Below are 13,178 nucleotides of genomic sequence, written 5' to 3' on the forward strand. Positions count from 1 at the left end.
ACAAATTAGACTGCAGACTTTTTGATCCTCAATCTAGAAAACTTTCAACCATAGCATAAACCAAATAGGGACCTTGGACTTCAATTCTAACTTCATGTGTGCTTCTCTGTACATGTTTCTGTAGCTATTCTCTCCTCCTTGTGAACTCCTGTAGTAGATGAGTTTTGCGTTTTATTTTTTTATAAGCTCAGGGAAAGAACATAGTATGGTGGGGAGGAAAGGAGACTGACGGAGTCCTCTCCACACCAACTTCAAAGGGTGTGGTAACAAGTTACTCAACTTCTCTGGTTGCGCTTCCACCATGTAAAAATGGAGCGATGTGTGCTTTGTGTGATTATAAGATTAAAGTAGTATGTTTTAAATTACCAAGCATCTTATCTGGCAGACAATAAGAATAATGTGATGTTTCTTCCCCCTTCCACTTTTTTCAGATATATGTTTCACCACAATCTTCCCTGTACAATTTTCCTGAGAGCGATACAATATCTTGTTATCTTTTTTCTGTCAATGCTTATGAACATGCTGGACACGGGCAGCCCAGGTGGCTCAGCAGTTTAGCGCTGCCTCAAGCCCAGGGCCTGATCCTGGAGTCCTGGGATCGAGTCCCACGTCCAGCTCCCTGTATGGAGCCTGCTTCTCCCTCTGCCTGTGTCTCTGCCTCTCTCTGTGTGTCTATCATGAATAAATAAAATATTTTAAAAAGAGAAAATGCTGGACATAGTTGATGCTTGAATTACATTCACTGATTTGAATTGGATTCATAAAAGTACTTTGAATAAGTGATTCTAGTTTAATTTGCAATTGAGATAACTTGAGATTTTGGGTCAAGAGAATCAATGTGAACCTGTCTCACATTGATTCTAACTTTCAAACTTCACGATCATACGTGCATTATTTTACCTATTTCAGTTAGATGAACCAGAATATGTGAATGCACATGTACTGTAAAATGCTATACAAATAAGTAATTTTATTACTGACAGTTTATCCTCTCATTTAAAAGTTAAGATTTGCATTCAGCACCGTTCAGTACCATTTGTTAAGAGGACACTTAGCCATGTTCTGACAGTGGGAATTGCTTGAAAATCAGCTTTAGAGAATAAAACAAAAACAAGGAGAATAACTGTTCTTATGGCTTTGTAAATGGGGTAGAGAAGTGACTATAAATTTATTTCATCAATGCTTTCCACTTGGAATTTACATTATTTTGTAATGTTTGATTACATATTTATTTAGAATATTGGGCTATTTGCTCCTGCTTCAGTCTCAAGATTAAGCCTGATGAGTTCATTCTTACCTAGATGATTAAAGTTCATTCTTACACTGATTGATTAAAGGCCAAATCTAGCAGCACACCCTGGACCACTACCTGCCTCCTCACCAACCTCCTTCCTGTTTGTTTATTTCCATTCCATTTCCAGTATTTCCTGGAAACTGCTCCACTGGTCATAGCCTGCCCTGAAGCTTTCTCCTCAAGTCTGTGTCTGACCTCAGAAAAGAAACTCAAGTATAAAAACAAGAGACATAATCTTCCTGTGGCTTGGGTTTGACCAAGTGCTTGTAGGGTCAAAATTCAGGTGGGTTTGAAGTCTGATCATCCAAATTAGTGGTCTAGAAACCGGGAGGTCATTGCAGGATCTCAGCAGTTGCAGGGAAGGGGAGAGGCAGGGAAGAGTAGAAGCAGAGTTGATCATTCAGACAATTTTCCTGACTGGTATTCTTACTTGACACTGGTGAGGAGAGGAGGAACAACAGTCAACTCTCCTTGGAGATCCCTTTCTAAGTTTAGTTTGTATTTTGTCTGTGTTCCAGACCTACAGGAATTGGATCAAATGTAAGATCCTTAACATTCATAGGTGTAAACTTAATTTTCTTCTTCCTTTAATCTTTTTTCTCCCAAGAAGAAATGTCCTTTGACTCTGTCAGTTTCTGTCTGCTCTTTGGGTGTTTTCCTGTAGGACCTCGAACAGACTGCACCTCCACCCTCACACTGAGCATTCATACCCTTATCTTCTAGTCACTGGAATGAACACTGGGTGTCACATGCAATTGATGAATCACCAAATCCTACGTCTGAAACTAATATTACACTATATGTTAATTAAATTGAATTTAAGTAAAAAAAATTTTAAAAGAAGAGAAAATAAGGCAAACCACCATACCAAGGGAAATATGTCCCAACTATTAGAGGGTTTATATTAAAAAAAAAAAAATCAGTGTGGCCAATTCTTAACCCAAAAGGATAAATCTAGGAGAAAAAGCAAAAACAAAAACAGGAGCTAGTTTTGTGGAGAATGGGAGCTTCCTGCTGTCCTTCAAATCAATCTTCCTCTGAAGCATTTGCTGGTTTAGATATAAAACCAGCTTTATGAGAAAACAAGCATTTTAGCACTTAGATGATCTAAGCACAGATGTTTAATTCATTTTATTTGAGAAACCATTCCTGCCTCTCATAGTATACACAAAGAAAAGAATAAACTATCAAGCACACTCATTTACATAATCTGTTCAGTTTAAAATGATAATTAGTTAGTCCCAGGCTAGAATGTACAACTCAGCAGGCAAAAGTAATTTTAAAATCATTAGACTTATATATCACGGTCAAGAGGTCAGCACGCTAGAAATTCATTATGCAATAAGGAAAAGCACTTCCAGTTCCTACATCTTTGTCCTGTGCCCTTCTTCAGAAGAGTAAATTAAAAAAATACTGTTGGAAAAAGAATCCATTTCTACAATTACTTTTGGAAAAAAAGTAATATTGGTGACCCAGTGATTCTGGTTTTAAGTGCAGACCTTGTTCAACTTCAATTCATTTAAGGTCCTGGTAAGGATAAAACTCCAAAAACGATCATCAAAAGCATTTATTATAAGCCAATCTATGACTGGATAGGATTTGTTCCCTATCTTACCTCAAATTCTTAGATCACCTATTTTACACTTAAAGAGCATTCAGACAAGGTATACAGAGCGATGGGGAAGACTCCTGAGGTTTACTTTCCAGTAGAAACTCTGTTTCCAGCCCCAGATGATTATAATACAAATTCTTGTCTTTAGTTCCAGTAAAGTCTGAGTCTATACATTTTATAAATCCAAAGTTAAATCTTTTCCCTCTAGTCTATCAAGTTCAGTGAATGGGCAGTATAGAATTTCCTCTCAGCCAATTTATAGAGGCTCTTCCTCCTGGAACATTCTTCAGCAACTGAGTGAAGTTTTTTACTGAGAGTTCTCACTGGCATCCATTTATGTGGCCCATGTGAAACCATTACTATGCTGACCATGTTACAGTGGAGAGTAGCGTACGCTGCTATTCCAAACGGTTGCTATGAATAGAAAACACTTGACCGGGCAACACCAAACTAAGATGTTTTAGCAGCCCACACTGGCAGTTGCTTTTGTAATTCAGAAACTATATCAGTGGTTCTGTGATATAAACTCATGTGTTTTTTTTTTTGTTTTTGTTTTTTATCTTTCCAGATAATAACTTTATCTGCTTGCTCCTTAAGGAAGTGATGGCTGAGTAGGTATAGCTGGCAAGTCACTGTCTCTGAGTTCTGCCCATAAGTATCATGTGATGGGGCACCATAGGATAACAAGAAGGAAAGCTGGACAGCTCTGAGACCTCTTACAAATTCTCACTCTTGGTTGTTTTGGACATGTTAATTTCTCCCCCTTTCCTCCTCTGTCATTCTTCTCACTTTTTTTTTTTTTGTCATTTAAATATGGCTTTACTCCATCTTATTTTTTATGCTATATTCATATTTTTTATTTTTAAATTCCTACCATTGGTTTTTAAACCCATCTAATTTTATATTTATTTTTTCATTTTAATTTTGCAATAGATTTATTTTCTGGTCCTTTAAATTCTTCTTTAAATTATATGATAGATTTTGTTTTTACTACTTTTATTTATTTTAGGATTTTTAAAAAAGATTTTATTTATTTATTCATGAGAGACACAGATAAAGAGGCAGAGACACAGGCAGAGGGAGAAGCAGACTCCCTGTGGGGAGCCCAATGTGGGACTTGATCCCAGGACCTGGGATCACAACCTGAGCTGAAGACAGACACTCAACCACTGAGCTACCCAGGTGCCCCTATTTACTTTAGTTTTAATTACTTTTTAATTCACATCTCCTCACCTCTCATAACATTCACATTCTGTTCTTACAGTTTTCCTTAAGTTTGATTGCTCTTCTGGCTGATCTTTAAGAAACATATATAGAAAGATGGTACTGGTTTGAGAAAGTCCAGTCCAACAATACATAGCCAGGGGGCTTTCTCCTAGACCTTTAGCAGCTACCATATGCTGCCCGGTATTGGAAACCATACCTGAGCTATTCTCTTCCTCAGGGTATCTCCCCACTAGGCTCCACCTAATGACACAGGAAGCACACAAGACAACCTTCCAACAAGGACTAATTATCCCTGCACATAGCATACAGGGTAGCAAACAGGTAGCATAGTTTGACTTGTGACTATGCTTCCTTCTTATATAGTCTAGACTTGATATGAGGGGATGTATGTTTCCTAATATTAAGGTTACTTTTCACTTCTATAATCTTAGTTTTTAAAACTGTGTTCTAAGAGTTGTGATCCTCTAAAATATATTGTTCATTATTCAATTCTAAGTGCAGCCAGAAACACAAAGATTAAAAAAAAAAAAAAAAAAAAAAAGGCAAGTCTTCCTCAGAGACATGCCTTCTTTTTGCTCTTTACCACCCTTTTCTGCCAGGACAGGTTTTGCTAAAGAATCAGATACAATTGTAGCTCCAGGGAAGCTGTGTAAGGAGAATAGTCAAGTTTCTGGCACCAACCTGTTTCTAGTATATTGACTTCCACATATCTACAGGTCTCCTCCAACCATCCAGGCAGGGTCTCAAGGCACTTCTCTGTGCTTGCTGCCAATAGACAGTGGTGAAAGGAGACTCAAAATAGGCAAAAGCTGTGCTCCTGTGGGAAGAACCCCATTTTTCCAGGACTTATACTCTTTCTCCTGCACTGGATATCAGAGCCTAAGGAGAAGGATGCTCATAGTACTTCTAGAACATAGATTTAGTTCCCATGTTTTGGGAAACATGACAAGACTGAGGCAAGGCTTTTTCAGTCTTCTGTTTGTTTCTCATAAGAGAGCAGGATACTGTGAACCTTCAGGCTCCAGGACATGATGACCATTCCCTTGACTTTCCACATCTCTTTCCTTGGGATTGATGTTGAGTCTCCTTTCAGGATACCACCATGGATCAGTTCTCATTCTGTGAAGGGTCTTGGCTCATTATTGTCTAAGTTGGCTGATTCATTGTCTTACATTAACTCGACAAATTACATTGCTTTAATAGTCAAATGATCTTGTTAATTTCTGCCAAAATGAGGGGCTACATGTCAACTGTTCTAAAACTAGAGTTACCACTTTAAATGGAAGCCTCCCATCACATAATTGGATGGTAGCTAAGAAATCCACTGACAAATTAAACAAGTCACCTTAAGTGGATATTTTGCAAATATATAATTTTTAAGGATGCTTCAAGTAAAGTTCAAGATAATATATTTATTCTACTGGCATACAACTGTGAGGTTTATTTTAATGACTTGCTGTAAGTGTTGGATAATAATTGCACTAAATATTTCCTAAGCTATTTTTAGGATTGATGAATATACATGTATAATATATTAAATATTGACAAACTACTCTCCAAAGTGGCTGTAATAATTTATGATATTGCTAGCAGTCTCAGAGTTCCTCATCAACATACATCCTTATCAACATTTGGCATTGTCAAACTTCTTGCCTTTTTTTTTTTTTTTAAATCTGTGGTGATGATATGGTATTTCATTGTTCTGTTTTACTTTTTTTCTATTTATGGATCAAATATCTTCAGACATTTAGTGTCTATTACATTTTCTCTGCTGTGGGTTGCCTATTCATAGCCTATAGCTAATTTCTATTGTGTTCTATTTTGTTTGCTTTCCACATTTGTGTGGAAATTCTTTTTACGTTTCCCAAAAATGGATCCCTTATTTACTTTATGCTTCAAGTATTTTTACCTAGTTTTTTATTTATCTTTTGATTTTTACCTTGAGGAGTTCTTTGTTATAAAGAGGTGTTTGATTTTTATACAAAAATGTCTCTTATTTTATATGTGATTTTTGCCTTTTAAATCTGATTTGAGATCTTTTACTACCCTGAGGTCTTAGAGTCAGCTTCTTATAATTTTGGTGTTTTAAAGTTTTTCTTCTTGAGTCTTTAGTCCATTTGATGTTTGTTTTGTACGTGATTCAGTGAAGGAATCTCATGCTTTTTTTTTTTTTTTCAAATGGAAAGTCAATTGTCTCAAGATTCTTTATTAAAGCTTTGTTCTTTTCCTCAACAATTTCTAATATATCATCTAAAATATAATATTGCCTATATGCTTTTTGGTTGTCTAAATCCTCTGTTATGCTAATTCTTGCATGAATACCATTCTGTTCTAATTACTAGAAGTACACAGAATTTCAGTAAGCTTTGAACTCATCATGCAAGTATTCTGTTTTTTGTCTTAAGATTTGCAAGCTTGGACCTTTATGTCCAATTTTTAGAACTGACATATTTTAAATGCTATCATGACCATGGTTTATCTCTTTTTGTGTTCTCAATCATATATAATTTTTTTCTCTTAAAGACTTAGTTTCATGAGACTTGATCCTAAGTATATTTTATTTTGTTAAGATGAATTTTCATATTTTGTAATGTTTATTTGTAGTGTATAAAATGCTATTGATATTTGAGAATTTATCTTATATGTAGCAAATTTGCTAAATTCTTTGTATTTTTCCTGGAAATTCTTAGTATATTCTATTTAGATAATCCTAATTTCTATAAATAACATATTCCAAATCTTTCATTTTATCTTGAGACACTACCTAGAACTTCTGTATAATATCAAATTGTTAAGGTGATAATACTTTATAATTCTAAAATGTCAACATTAAACATGATATTTGCTCTCAGTATATCAGGGTGCTAAGATGGTTTATTTTTAATGCCTTGTTTCCTTTGGTGTAGGGAGCTATAAATATAAAATTATATGAGATTCTCTCTGTATCTTTTATAGTAGTAATTGAATGTTTATTTTTACTTAATCTATTTCTGCATTCTCTCTTTTAAAGATTTATTAATCTTAGAGAGCACAAGCAGAAAGGGCAGGGTGAGGGGAGGAGAATCTCAAGCAGACTCTGCACCAAGTGCAGAGCCCAATTCAGGGCTCAGTCTCGCTACCCTGAGATCATGACCTGAGCCAAAACTGAGAGTCAGAGGCTTAACTGCCTGCACCACCCAAGTGCTCCTGTTCCTGTATTCTATTACAATAATAGATATCCTAATATTGGGACAAACCTAACCGTCCTTGTCTTTCAATCCTGGCCATATCATTTCTATATGAATAGCCTCAGAGAAGCTACTTAATATCTCTACATTTTAGTTTTTAAAGAGTGCCTACCTTATTTTGTGTGTGTGTATAAATAACTTTTTAAGGAAAATATAAAATCCTGACTTTCATACAAATATGAAATAAACAGGCTCCAAATTAATGAGGGACTCAGCAAATGTCACAACTGATTCAAAGAAGAATTAAAAGTATCACACATATAGGCAATAGGCAATATTGAAATAAATTTACAAAGATATGCCAATTTGGTCTATCCACTGGCAATAATAAATTGTATTCCACAGCACACAAATATTTGCATTTCTATACTCAACAATTATTTGTATTAAGTCAGTTCTCTATAATTTTCAGAGTTGTGAAATATCTCAAAGACAATGAAAGACACAGATTGTATATAATCAGATAAACCCAGAGGATGCACTGGATAATCCCTATTTTTTAATCAAAAAATATTTTTTTGCTTCATTTAAAAATCTATCCTAATTTTCCCCAGAGATTGTTTGAATATATATACACACACAAACATACACATACATATACTCTTGTAAAAGTATATGTAAAACATATGTTTTGTATGTAAAAGTACACATATGTATGTTATATGTGAAAGTATATGTAAAAACATAAAATTCACACTGTCATATAGCGGTTACTGTCATTGATATTATTTTATATAGTCAAGTTGGTTTATTTATACATCAGCATTTTTATATCTATATGCTTAAGTAAATTGGGCTATAATTTTCTATGGACTACCTTATTTATATATTTTTAATCAAATGTATTCTCGCCAATGTCATATGTTACTATACCAGTGGTGTGTACTTGGAGGATGTTTTAAGAAACATTGGTTCAATGAATTACTCCTTTAAGAAAATATTTATTTGGTCCTAATACTAGAAATACTTGATATTCATAGAGCAATCATTTAATATCTTAAAGACACGGACTCATGTGGCTGGCTGGCCATGTCTCCCTGTTTGCACTGTCTACTAAAAGGTTAGAGCTCAATTCATAATCCACCTCTAACATATTTAAGACATTATGGAAAGAATTTGGCTTCCTGCCTTTTTCTTACTGTTATCTTTTCCTCACCCCATTTTCTCCATATAATTAATATTTGTTTTGTCTTGATGAATTATGTATATTTATGGAAATTGCTTTGACCAATTAAAAAAATACTTTAAGTGACCATTATTTCTCATTAAATTAAGAAATATAAGTTTAACTAAATCATCAAGTTATTTGACTAAATAGAATTATGAATTCAGTCAAAATTGTAGAACTGGTTATGTGTGCAAAATGTCAAATTCCTGCAATTATTGGAATTGATGAGAATGGTCCAATCCAATATTTTTCCTTTTAGCCTGTAAATGGAAGTTAATTCAGCTTCATGTACATGGCCCTCTGAACGTGACCTTCTATCAGACGCAGACATAACTTGTTGAAATTTTACAAATAAAGCAGTGATATTATGTGGTCTACATTTTTCTTCTCTCTCACAATTTTTCTCCTTAGTTCTTTCTCCCTGTAATGAAAAAGAAAAAAAAAAAAACAGGATTTAAACTAGCTTTAGCGAGAGATTCGCCTAGGAGAATAATTTGATATGAATATCATTATTAAAATCCCACTGCTTCAAATGGATTTTTAGATTAATATATCTGCAGAGATATAAAATTATCTGATTTATAACTATGCATTATTAGATCTGAAATGTCAGTTATTATCTCCTCAGCTTAATACTTAGATTACCATATAATTTTATGCATCTTTGAGAAAAAAGGTTGAAAAGTAGCATGGATATGAATCTTCTGTCTACTGTTACAGTAGGAAATGTAGTGTCAAGAATAGCTGTGAATATCGCACCCTTATATTGACTTAATTCCAAGCAAGAAGGGACAATGGAGTGAAAATAGCACATATCTTCATAAGTCATTCCTTGTTTATGACTATTCTTTGTTACAGTCTAATTGACTTCCTGAGTTATGACCTTGTATCCATTCTTTAACTTTTAAAGAGTGAACGTATGAAATTAAACCAAGAAAATTTATCCAATTACACTTTCACTTCCTTCAGTGTATCCTATTCAAAATTAACAATGTGCTACATGTTGAGAGAATTGAAAGTTCAACTTTCTCCCATAGTCCTAAACTTGTGAATCTAAAAGCCATTATAATAGTAAAATTGATCTTTTCTTGTGATTTATTAACAAGTTGTTTTAATATAAATAAGGAGGTGAATGGAGCTATAGGAAGATGAACCTAGAGACCTCATCTGAAAAGGCAATGATTGATGTTATTATCGAACCTTACAAAATGGTAGTAAAATTGAATACATGCTTGTTTACCACCCCCTATCCTGCTGCCACCTTGCCCCCCATATTAGAATGGGAAGAGAAAGAATATAGGCTTCAATCCCAGCTCTGTCTCTTGTCACTTTGTAAATTTGGCTCTGTGAATTCACCTTTAGTTTCCTCCTTTATTAAACATGGATATTTACGTCAAACATTTGCTTTAAATTTGTGAGCTTTAAATAAGTCATAGTTGTAAAAAGTCCTCATATAGTATTCATCCATAAGAGGCAACAAATTATACACATTGGGTTTACTATTATTTTGTTCCAATCCACTTCTCTTTTTACTATTAGCAAACTGAAGTATACAGGGGTAAGTTGCCAGCCTCCGGCATAAACATATGAGGTAGATTTTAGAAGAGCTTGATCATTGACTCTCCTACAATGCTGTTTCCACCAAATAGGCTTTTTATCTAAGCAATTATTTAATTGCCTAATGTTTGTTCCTACAGTCTTACAACCATGATTTGCACAAAGTAGGCATTTGATAAATGCCTGTGAAATTCAAATATATGGATAGCAGGTTCATATTTCTCTTGTTGATTTTTCATCCACACTGTGTAAGGGGAAAGCCGAAATATCTGTCAGGAATTAGTTATTTGCCATATCCATCTCCATGATTTTGAGGCAAATGTGTGAGACATTTTTTGATACATGCCCTCTACAGTTGAATTTGACTAGCTCTATGTTGTAAAATAGTGCAGTTGAGGAAACACTTCTAGAAATTTTTCTAATGATGGAAGTATTATTTGCCCTTACCTATCAGAAAGCAGACTTCAGGGTTGTCTGCTTTGAAGTTATTAATACCTCTGTCCTAGCAAGGCTTCTATTAGGATCTAGATGCCATATTGTGGCCATTTTGATGTTGATTTCTTTATCACAGATGGGCTTCCCACAATAGCCTTCTCTGGCAGTCTCAGCAGTGGGTATCAATCAGCTCCTTCCTGGTTTGAACTGTGCTTTCAAGGGTAAATGCTTGCCTTGCCAATTTTATTGTGGTTGTTACTCTCTTTGGATGTTGGCCAATGTTTTGCATTTTGAATTTCATGTGGATGCTTTTTAAGTTGTGAATTCCCAATTCTTTTTCTCAAATTGCTGCATATGCCCTTACATATGCATGGTACTTTATGCATTTTAGTACTGTCTTAAAGACATGGTATCATTGTTGTCTTAAAAATGTAGAATGAGAATTCTATTAATACATCTCATTAGCAAGAGAGAAACAGATCTACAGTTTGAGGAAGTTGCTGTGTATCAGAGTTGTTAGAGCAGAGCTGGAGGTAGATACCAGGTCTGCTGCTCAGTTTCCTGTGCTTTCACCCAGTGCTCCAAATTGGGAGTTTTTATTAATGTTGTACTACAGCAGACTGGAACCAAGCATTACAGATGAAATGGTCTAGAATATAAGGTCTAAGGAGATTTGGGATAGCTCCTTTTCAAACTGTTACCCTCATCTCTCCACGAACATGCACTCAAGTTTTCTTCAATATGAGTGACATTGTCAAAAATTTTGGATCTAGAGTTTTGCACATGATTAGCCACTGAACAGATTATAATTAGTGCCATTTATAGACTATTCCTTATAGATATGGAAGCCTCCAAAGAATAGGCAACAGCTCTTAGTTCTGGTGAATTCATTCTCTAGTTGGAGATAAAACAGTTTCAAACACAAATTCAGCCATGAAATAAAAATATATATTTTTAAACATTTATTTGAGAGAGCAAGAGAGAGAAAGCATGAGCCTGGGGGAGGGGCAGAGGGAGAGGAAGAAGCAGACTCCCTGCTGATGGGAGCCCATCCTGGAGCTAGATCACAGGTCCCTGAGATCATGACCTGGGCTGAAGTCCGACACTTTACTGAGTGTAAAGTGAGCCAGCCAGGTGCCCCCAAATAAAAATACTTTATCAAGGAAGCAATATACTTTACAATTCAAGTACACACATACATGTACATATACATATATGGATGGGCTTGGCCAGTTGTTCATATCCCCAGTGACTACACATGCTGTCTCCTCTGAATTTAGCTTTCTTCCCTGACTTACTTAGTTCCTACTGAATTTCTGTTCAGGCAAGTCTTTTTTGATCTCAGATTAGACCAACCCTTCCCATACCCATTTTAAGTTGCTATATTTTCAGTGGCCACACTTAACATAGCTTCTCTTTTACATTTATTTGCATGATTATTTGACAAGTGTCGTCTTTCTCCACATGATTCAAAGCTCTGGGAGGTTAGGTACTGTGTTCTTTTTGATACGCTTGTAATACAGTGCTTTTTGGTGTTGTTCACAAAGCATAGAATCAGTACTTGCTGAAGTAATTAATGAATCTTTGTTGCCAAGCTACATTTTCCTGGAAGGACAAGCAGTGAAGGGGTACTGAATGTGCTCCACAGTTAGCAGGGAAGTAAGGTTTTGTAACCTTGGCATTATTGACATTTGAAGCTAGATCATTTTTTGTGTGCTATCCTGTGTCCAGTAAGATGCTTAGCATCATTCCTGGGATCTAGCCACTAGAGATCAGTAGCATTTCCCTCACTGCTCCCCCCCCCCCCCCCGCACCATCTCTCAGCCCCCTCCCCCCAACCAGTCTTGACAACCATAAATGTCTCCAGATATAGCCAAATGTCCCCTAGGGGCAAATTCCTCCCTGGTTGACAACCATTGCTTTAAAGTAATAATTACAGCCTATTTCCCCCATTTTCACAGCATGAATTGTCTAGTTTATCAAAATTAACCTACTTATAGTCTTGTAAATCCACCTTGTACCATCCTTAGGCCATTGTTTAAAGTATTTTTGTTCATTTCTCTTTCTTTTAACCTCTTCCTCATGGGCTTCAATCCCTCAAATCCTTTCTATAGAGCCTGGTTTTAGTTTCTATCTGTTTCGTGAAGCTTTTGCCTATCAGTCAGAATCCTAGTGGGAAACAGAAGACCCTCTCAAAAAAATAAAAATTAAAAAAATAATAAATTTATAAATGGACTATTATATACAAAGGTCAGCAAAGTATAGCCAAGAAAAAAAAAATACATACACACACACACACACACACACACAAAAAAAATATATGGTATCCCATAGTTAAGATCCTAAGACCTGACAAGGTAGAGAGCTAGAATGGTAAACAAAACCAGGAAGAAAGGGCACCATGTATGACAGGCTCTGTGATTCTCAGTAGAGTGTCCTAGGCAAAACGACCCTTTGAAGAGGAAGTCAGGGAAATAAATAGTCTGATATCACTCTTTTTCACATCAATCCCTTTCATGGTTTCCCATTGACTGAATCCTACAGAAAATTAGAATAAGAAGGTGTTGATATAGCTCCTATAGATCAAACTGTTGTAGAGATCCAGTGCAGAAAATAAGAACGTGAAGCGGGAGACACAAATGGAAGACCATTCAGCTC

At 35.4% G+C, this 13,178-nt stretch overlaps 1 protein-coding gene and 1 long non-coding RNA gene across 9 annotated transcripts in view; one reads left to right on the plus strand and one right to left on the minus strand.

Annotated features, from left to right (window-relative positions):
• The window catches only part of RIT2 (Ras like without CAAX 2), a 475,191-nt gene that overhangs the window by 376,173 nt on the left and 85,840 nt on the right, over nt 1-13,178 (plus strand). The gene's annotated exons all lie outside the window — the stretch shown is intronic.
• Nucleotides 1-13,178, minus strand: part of LOC112647818 (uncharacterized) — a 36,744-nt gene that overhangs the window by 7,757 nt on the left and 15,809 nt on the right. The window contains exon 3 of one of the 2 annotated variants that reach the window (XR_003128487.3): nt 2,542-8,949. The exons of the other annotated variant lie outside the window; for it this stretch is intronic. This is a non-coding gene — a long non-coding RNA (uncharacterized LOC112647818). Of the gene's footprint in view, nt 1-2,541; nt 8,950-13,178 lie in introns of those variants that run through there. 2 annotated transcript variants of the gene reach the window in all.

This window comes from Canis lupus, chromosome 7 (assembly GCF_003254725.2).
Source record: "Canis lupus dingo isolate Sandy chromosome 7, ASM325472v2, whole genome shotgun sequence".
Lineage (NCBI taxonomy): Eukaryota > Metazoa > Chordata > Mammalia > Carnivora > Canidae > Canis > Canis lupus.